We start from the raw sequence: 9,267 nt of genomic DNA, 5'->3' as shown, positions 1-9,267 counted from the left end.
GCTGCTCTTACCTTGAACCTGTGACTTCAGGACCTCCATCTCTTTCTGAGTGTCTCTAAGTTTGGCTTCTAGCTCTCTTAAGATAAGAAAAAGTTCTGCTACACCACAGACTTGGCCACCAGGTGACTGAATGATGCCATCATCTGTGTCACTGGCCTCTCCTGTTGGCTGATTGGTGACTTCAGCCATACACACATAGAGGGAAAAAAAAGTTAATGCAGCCACAAAAATCTTCATCCTGAACTATTTCTGTTTGTGGGTGTCTCTGCTGCATCAGTTCTCCTCACTTGTATATATACAAGGCAAACAAGGAAGTGGCCTAGTTTCCTTGCTTCTTCCTGGTCAAAGGTTTCTTAAGTTAAACTTTTCCAACTCTTGGGAACTTTGGAGATGTTTCGGTTTTATTGTTTTACTCTCCTTTATAGATTAACTATGATATCCATTGTTGCATATTTCTATAGCTTCTGATACTGCTATTGATTTCTTTGATAATTTTGAATAAAAATTATTATTTTGTCAAAAGACATTTGACATTTTATGCCATGTACAGTATGTTTTTCTCATTCAATGATCTTAAATAGTATAATGTATGGATGGATGAATAGAGGGACAGAAGAGTGGACATGAGACATAAGATAAGATGTCACCAAGTTCTACTCCTCTTTTCAACTACATTTCTAAAATATCATTGAGGTCGTCCCCAGTCTCAAGATTTCTTAAATGCATCATAAGAATATGTGTACTTCTTACCTTTCCCTGACTGACAAACAGCAACAATTGCTTAAGGGAATTGTAGATCTTTCCAATTTGGTTTTTAGCTAAGACACCTCTCTACTCCAGTGCCTTCTTCAATGTATAAAAACACATAAAGAATAGTTAGAGTAGAAAAGTACTGGTTAAGTGTTTAGTCTTTTCCATTTATGCCGTATGAAAGTCGACTTTGGGTTTCTGGACGTATTACACTTCATGGTGACAAGGTCACTGAAGTTTTAAAACCTCATGGTTGCTCAAGGGGTGATATTACTAGACGTCTAAAACTTCAGATGTTATCCTTTAGTAAAGCATTTATTATTTTATTTGCTCAATGGCTTAGGTTTATGATATTTTGATGATAAAAGGAACTAAACAAAACAGAAAAACATGATAAGAGACAGAAAGATAAGATCATTAAAATCAGACTTGTTTTCTACAGCACTGAAAATGTGACAGGAAATTCTGCTTGTATGGAAGTCAGTTATTGATTGTGTGAAGATTCTGAATTAAAGTGTCTATTTTTGTCTTTGTTTCTGCAAACAAATGTAGGTAAATCTTGGTTTTTTTAAGTAGACAGTAAGGAAAAGACTTCACAGCCAGGGACCAGAATATAGCAATCACCAGACAAAAGGAAAGACATTACCCTGTACGAATCAACAGTCCACAAAATGATAAGGCAAGAGGCTGGATAAGATGTTCATTTATGCTTTCACTGTAATTTGTTGACAGCCCATGCCACTGCGATACAGAAAGAAAAAGACAGGATTGCAGAGAACATAAAATCAAAAAACAAAAATAGAAAATGAAACAGGGTAATCTCCTTAAGGAAAACTGTACATGCAGTCTGTTGGTATTACAGTGCAGTCTTGTGATCATTTACATCTCCATACTGAGAAAAATTCCTCTGTTGCTGGGTTTCAGTCACGTGACCCGGATGACGCGCAAAATTCAGATGGAGGGCAGGAAGGGGATTTCTCCGATTCAAAACAAACCAAAGTTGATCACAACGGTTACACTAATGCCTATATAGGCTGGAACAGCCGAGGTATCTCGAAAAAATATGTGTATATTTAGGATATGATTCGTATTATCTCGGTAAAAAAAAGACTTGTCTTATAATCTTGAGGATTTACCTGGTGTCAAGGCGATCCACTTAACTAACTACCTGGAGCTGCAGACCTCACATTATACAATGAGCCAGAATTAAGTTTTCAAAAACCTGGAGAATACAATCATTTAGTTTAAAGCTGGGTCAAGCAGTTAGGATCAAAAGCAGCATCAGATGGCTGTCGACTTGTTTCTGCCGGTGAGTAGTGAGTTAGTCCATGATAACGGTGCTACAACAAACATGTTATTTTATGAGCTTGAATCTCCTGGTAAATAATTTATTTCGCTTCTGTAAACCCAAATTCATGCTGGAGATGTACGTTAATGTTGAGTCGCTGTAGGGCGCTGGATTCAGGTCCAATGTAGGTCAACTATTCGCACCAATCTACGGAAACCCCGTGTTCGTGTCTGTTCGTGTCCAAACACGAAGCATGTGGGGGAATAGTAACAGCTCACAGTGACTGTATGGCTAGTTAGGTTATATTATATTTATTTAGCTTTTTTATTTTTTATTGTTTTTAGCATTAAAGTCCCACTGAATAAACATTATAGCTATTTTCTGTCCGTGACTCGGCAATGAGCTAGAGCTAGCACTCTGAGAACAACCACGATAGGGCATAAAAATAATATATCTTACCTTACATATGAATGCTTGGCTTTTGAAGTAACTGTCCAATAAAATATCTGAAAATACCATTTAAACGATGCGATCGTTACCTGTCAGAAAGTGGTGCTGCAAACTCGGGCATTGTTAATGTCCGCACCTCCTGTTTTTAGTTGTAGATTATTGATCCACATTTCTCCTCTTTTTTAGTACGTTTTTTAAAATTAACTCCCTTGTGACCAACTACCTTCGAAACATGAAAATGATCTTTTTTTATCTTTATCTTTTTCTCTATTTGGAGCAACCATACAGGACTCAGACTTTAGACACTTTGATGCTGGATAAATGGGCTGAATTTACAACAGGTTGTTGGTGCTACGTCATCTGAAACCCAGCAATAGGGTACAGGAATGAGGAGTAGGTTTAGAGGAACTCCATCAGTATTTTGCTTTGGGTTCCAAATCATATTCTAATGATGGAGCTATGGAAACTGGCATATGTCCTCAGCCCAGTTCTGCCTCAACTATAACTATAAACTCCTCTTCATTTTTTTTCCTTCTCTCTGGCTGTTGACCACATCCACATCATTGTCCGAAGTGATGTAACTTTGAGCTACTTCAGAAAACTGGTTGATTGTTGGTCATTTCACATATTAATTTACATTTGGCTTCCTATGACTCTCTTAAGGTAGCCAAATGCCTCATTATCTAATTAGCTTAGATGACTCAGGAGAAACTTAGGATTCACATGGGAGCAATTTATCAGTTCAGGAGTCCAATGGAAGTGTAAAGAAATATGATTGACATATTTTGACAACCTGTTGAAGCATTTTATAGGTTAAGGCTTCATGAAGCTAAATGTAGTAGAGGTTGAGACAATCCAAAAGAGACCCACATAATACATTTTAAATGACAAAAGCAAATGAAAATGTAGGAGAAAGTAGAAAATTGTACAAAATCACTTGCATGAAGTACAAAAGCATTTTGCAACTTGAAATACAGAAGGAAATTCTTTTATGATGTGCACTAGCGACACAGTGATTTAATGTTTGAAAAAGTAGTTTGGAGAATTTAAAATGTGTTCTGAGAAAATCTAATATGCATGTCGACTCCTCGTTTTCTAATTTGACAGGTATAGGTCCTTTGAATTTAAGAATTATTAGTCACTCTAATTTAGTAAATTATTTTTATTGATTTTTTTTAATTTCTTGAAAACAGAAAACAGGATTTCACCTCCTTGTAATAAAAAAACAAAATAAAAGCACAAGAGGAGCTTACAACAAATAGATTTTCAAAAAAAAAAAAAGATTTTTTTTTAAACTTAAAAAATTTTATAATTACCAATAACTTACTAGGTCAAATATGATTTTGAATTTACTTGAACATCGTTTCTCACATTTAAGACACAATATGCAGATTCTAATTTTGTTCTAAAATATGCCTTGAACAAGAAGTATTTTTACTAAACATTACAACTGAAATGAAGCAATTTTTTTTGTCTTCACTTTCATCCATTTAGATTTTATACAAAGGTGTTACTTGTTCACAACTTTTACAGAGGGAATAATAAATGGCCAATAAATGTGCTATGATCATTCTCATTGTCAATAATCCAGGTGTTTTGCATTAGTCTCATGTAAACTTGGTCTCCAACTTCAAGCTGCAGAGTCATCCCATTGGTTGCTGTCTCATGACGGTTTCCAGCAACATGATTATAGACAGTGACCATCTGCTGTCCATTCTTCATCAGTTGCAGGCCCATTGGTTTAGATGATTTATTATGTCCAGAGAAGCTGAAATAATAGACTCCTTTGACAGGAGCTGTAAAAATACCTGTTGATGATCAAAGCAATGTTCATGGTGACCTTTGGCGGGGTTTTTTTACTTTAAAACTTCAAAAACATAATAAAATAAAATATGGATGAATTTAAGCATATGTCCTGATAAGACCTGACTGAAACTGAAAAGTGTTTTTTTCTTTAAACTTGCATCTAACAGTAGCCCATCGAGCGAGCACTGGATATTATTTAATAATTTCCGCATTTAGGTCATCCTTAATACAATGACACTACTTTATATAACCTCCGACAATATGTGAAACATCTTCAAGAACAAAAATATATTTCAAACTGCTAGTTGTACACACTAATTTGATTAATAAGCATAATCAAATGTGTTACTGTGTTGAATTTACCTGTTCCCACGTTGAATGATCCTGTATTTACATAGACCTTTTTATAGACCAGTGTGGTGTGGGTATTAAAAGGTCCTACATTGCCACCGATGCTTATGGATGCACCAAATGCTACCTTGTTGCCTTAAGAAAAAACATAAACATGAGTGTTCATTATAATGTTTATTTAATCTCATCTCTATATAATAAAATTTGCGGAAGAGGATGCTCCAAATCTGCTGCTCTTACCTTGAACCTGTGACTTCATGACCTCCATCTCTTTCTGATTGTCTCTAAGTTTGGCTTCTAGCTCTCTTAAGATAAGAAAAAGTTGCCCAATGGTCTTTTGGTCTTCGGCTGTGCCCTGGTCTTGGCCACCAGGTGACTGAATGATGCCATCATCCACATCACTGACCTCTCCTGTTGGCTGAGCTGTGATTTCAAACACACACGCATAGAAGAAAAAAAACGTAACCACAGAAATCTTCATCTTGAACTGCTCCTGCTTGTAGTTGTCTCTGCTGTATATTCTCCTGACTACTTATACAGTTCAAACAAGGATCTTTGTTAAACTTTTCCAACTCTTGGTAACTTCACAGAAGTTCTGTTTTTAATGATTCACAGTAGTGTAAAAAATTGCTTGACCCTTTCCTGTTTTTTTTTCTTCTTTGTTTTGCCATGCTTGTCACACTTCAGTGTTCTAGCTGTCCAAAACCAATTTAAATATTAATCAAAGACAACACAAGCAATATGGAAATGATTTTCCATGGAAAGTTCCATTTTGAATTAGTTTATAGTCAAAGACAGTTTTAAAACATACGGGGAATTTGTGAAAATATGTTTTACTTGTGTGTTTTACTTGTGTACAGTGCCCTTCATTGGATTTGCAATGTTCTGGCAGGAAAGGAACTCCATCTTACTTGTGCTGACTTTGACTATTAAATTGGTTTGCTTTTCTGAAACACTGAAGTGTAACAAATATACAACAACAAAATCATAAAGAGAGCAAACAATTTTTAACACCACTGCAAATCATTAAATACAAAACTTTTCTGAGGTTTCCAAGAAGAGTTATAAAGTTTGACTTAACAAACCTTTGATCTGGTCATTTTAAAAACCTGTCAACTTCTTTGCTTTGCATATGAGCAGAACTATGCAGGAAAGACTGACATGCAAGTCTACCGGTGAATGTCTCTGTTAGGGTTAGCTGGTGGCCTGTGGAAGAGCTGTTGTGTTCACGCAACAACCCTTTGTTTTGCAACACCATATCTCAAACTACTACACCATAGCAAATGTATGGAAGCCCATTTTGGGCACTCTGATGGAAGAACCTGAGACTTACCTTATGTAGTTACGGTAAGTCTTAACTGCATAAGGTAACTACTGTCTCACAAATAAGATAGTATCACATTTATCACAAGTGAGAGAATCTCTTAAGTCATAAGACATACAAGTTTTTTAGGGTTATTTTTTTTTATCAGTGGCAGAAATAAAACAAGTCTATTTTTATTCGCATGAAGAACAGCGTTGTAATGAACGTTTTGCTTAATCACTTCTGAAAAAGTCTAAGACACCTTCCGTTTTTCTTTAACGTACATTACACTACATCACAAATCATCTTGGACCCATTGTGTGTAGCACCAATTTAAAGTTGTTCTCTTGCCACTACGCATTCAATCACATCATTTTAACAATCAAGTAATCATAAACTCCACATACTTTTTTAAGGCAATACTACTACTCCTTCTGAGCCTTTAAAACCAAACAGTGGATATAGTAAAAAGATGCGGCACTGGTTATGGGTGTTGACTCATTATGGCTTCCAACAAAAATGGTGGTAAACACTTATCATTTTCCCTCCATTTATTCGTTGAGGGACAATTATTTCCACTATCTAAACTGCAAATAAGTGTGGATTACAAAGGTTTCTGACCCCCCTTGACTTGGGAACTGTTTTAGACAGCAACTTCAACAAGCCTTTTTTATTGGAACAGCCAAACTCATAAATGATCTGCAAATCAATGAATACAAAACTTTTCTGAAGTTTCCGAGAAGAGTTGCAAAGTTTAACTAACATACCTTTGCTTAGACATCAACTTGAACCAGACTTTTTGGTTAAACAGTCAAACTTATGAGTGTTCTGAAGGGAAAAGATAGACAAGGGAAATTTGTCAGGGGGAAAAGAGGAACATAGCCTTCAATTTTTATGCTTTTGTTTTGTGGATGCTCTGAAGCAAAAACGTTGACAGCCATATAAGATAATGTGTGTAATACAATATAATAGATATTTCCATTTTGTGAGAAACAGACTGATAGTCTACACTGAATGAGTTTTGATTTATTTATTTATTTATTTATTTATTTATTTATTTATTTATTTTTCATTTTTTTGCCTTTCTGCCTGCAGACGTGTGGATGAATCACTCTGGTCTTGGAGGGAGCAGTGAAGAAAAGACCTCACATTTCAGGGACCAGAATAGAATAAACGCTCTGCCTCCGCACTGATCGCTGAGTAGGAGGACACAGACAGACACTGAGGTGTTCTTAGCTCCCCCTAGATTCATCGACACCTCGTCCACATTTTCAGTCTCTGGATTCGTACACTTAGACCTGTCAATGAATAATGGCTACAGCTGAAAAGGTTTTTGTTTTGGAGCTTATATATATATATATATATATATATATAAAAACAACAGTTATCATTTGCTGTGAGAAGGTATTTGAGCCTTGAAGACTGCAGTCTTTTCTTTTCATTTTGGACCTTATCTCTCTTCTTTGTCCACAAGAGGGCAGGCTTGTGCAGCTAATAGTCAACAAGGGTTGCAGAGATGAGACACATTTTGCTTCCTGATCTTTTTCTTGATAAACTGTAATACATGACTCTAAAATTGACAACTGAAGCAATTTCAATTTCTTACTCTTGTCCACCCTACACAAACTGAATATTGTTTTTATTTTTCCTCCTGTGTTTTTTAGCATTATCGTTCAAAAAACTTAATACACGTCAAGCAATTTGTAATACACTCTGTGAAATATGTCAAGACCTATAAACTCTGAACTTACAAAGTGATAAAACTGATTCCTTTTATGATAAAGGGAAAAAACACATTGGATACTGGGGAGTAGGATAAAATGAGTATTATTGGGGTTTCCCAATCAGAACACAAACCAATTCTGTCATATTATGGATGTGAGAAATTACCCAGAGTAAAATCAGGTGAGTTGCACACCTTAGTTAATCACACAAGACACACAAAGTTTTTCACCTTGACAATTACAAAACAGACCACTAGCTACACCTTAAATCTAACACAATCAATCCTCCATCAGCATTACCAGGAATAAGATGGATAGAGTTTCTGGTTTAGCTAAACATTTTGGTAAAGTGCATGATTGCTGACACTTTCATGTTCAGGACTCAGGAAGAAATTATTGTTTGCTTTGTAACCAATGTATCCACAACTACCTGAGGCTGTCTTTGATCCATTACAGAAAGACAAAACAGACATTAGACTGTTAGGTCCCAAGAACTGAGGTGCTTGATAATTCTTGTCATATCAAATTAAAAGCGAAAAACCTAATGCCAGTTCCTACACAATATAATTCTACAATAAACGCTAAAAGCACTAGCTGTGTACAGAGTTGAGAAGATTCAACAGTGACCCAGTAAAGATGGTGTTAACATAATCAAGCCAAAGCCTTGTTGCAGTTAGAAGACTGTGAAGAGGAAATAAAGTCTCAAATTACAGGAACAACTTAATGAACTGAATTCCACTGTTTCTTCGTGAGCTGAAAACAAAGAATAATCTGATATCATGGGGAAAAACCTGTGATAACAATTGACATTTCCTGGTTTACACTAAGATCATTACTTAGACATGAAGATGAAAAGTTGGCCTGTCTTGTTATTCCTCTCTGAGATCACAACAAATAAGTGGAGAACTTCTACTAAAATGTTGTCACCTGGTGACATTAATTATCTGGAGTGTAGAGGGTATAACCCATAATCCTAATTATAACCCTAACAGATTTCAGTCTTTTCAAGACTGAAATCTTCCAGTTTCATTTCCAATCTTTCATCTGGAAATGGAAAGAGTATGGTGCAACTGTAAACCTACCAAGAAGAGGCCGTCCACCTAAACTTACAGGCCGAACACGGAGAGCACTGATAAGAGATTCAGCCAAGAGGCCCATGATGACGCTATGCAGCGATCCACAGTTCTGTCCAAAAGAGAACTATTAGTCGTGCACTGCACAAATGTAGTCCTTATGGAAGCATGGCAAGAAGAAAGCTTTTCCGCAAAAATGCAAAGTGGATGTGTGGTGGAGAACTAACACTCCACATCGCTCTGAACACACCATGCCGTCTCCCAAATGTGGTGGTGGCAGCATCATGCTCTGACGGTGTTTCTCTTCAGCAGGGACAGGGAAGATGGTCAGAGTTGATGGGAAGATGGATGGAGCCAAAAACAGGGCAATCTTGGAAGAAAACCTGCTGGAATCAGCAGAAGACTTGAGACTGTGGCGGAGGTTCACCTTCCAGCAGGACAACGACCTCAACCATAAAGCCAGAGCTACACTGCACTGGTTTAATCATGTGTTTGAAAGTTCAGACCTCAACCCAATCAAGA

General features: G+C 36.5%; 1 long non-coding RNA gene across 1 annotated transcript in view; it reads left to right on the top strand.

Annotated features, from left to right (window-relative positions):
* Positions 1-7,695: 7,695 nt before the first annotated feature.
* Positions 7,696-9,267, top strand: part of LOC103148954 (uncharacterized) — a 3,781-nt gene continuing 2,209 nt past the window's right edge. The window contains exon 1 of the long non-coding RNA XR_477412.2: positions 7,696-7,853. This is a non-coding gene — a long non-coding RNA (uncharacterized LOC103148954). The remainder of the gene's footprint in view (positions 7,854-9,267) is intronic.

The sequence above is a fragment of the Poecilia formosa genome, unplaced genomic scaffold, assembly GCF_000485575.1.
Source record: "Poecilia formosa unplaced genomic scaffold, Poecilia_formosa-5.1.2 Scaffold215, whole genome shotgun sequence".
NCBI classification, from domain to species: Eukaryota; Metazoa; Chordata; class Actinopteri; order Cyprinodontiformes; family Poeciliidae; genus Poecilia; species Poecilia formosa.
This window is presented reverse-complemented; position numbering and strand designations above follow the sequence as displayed.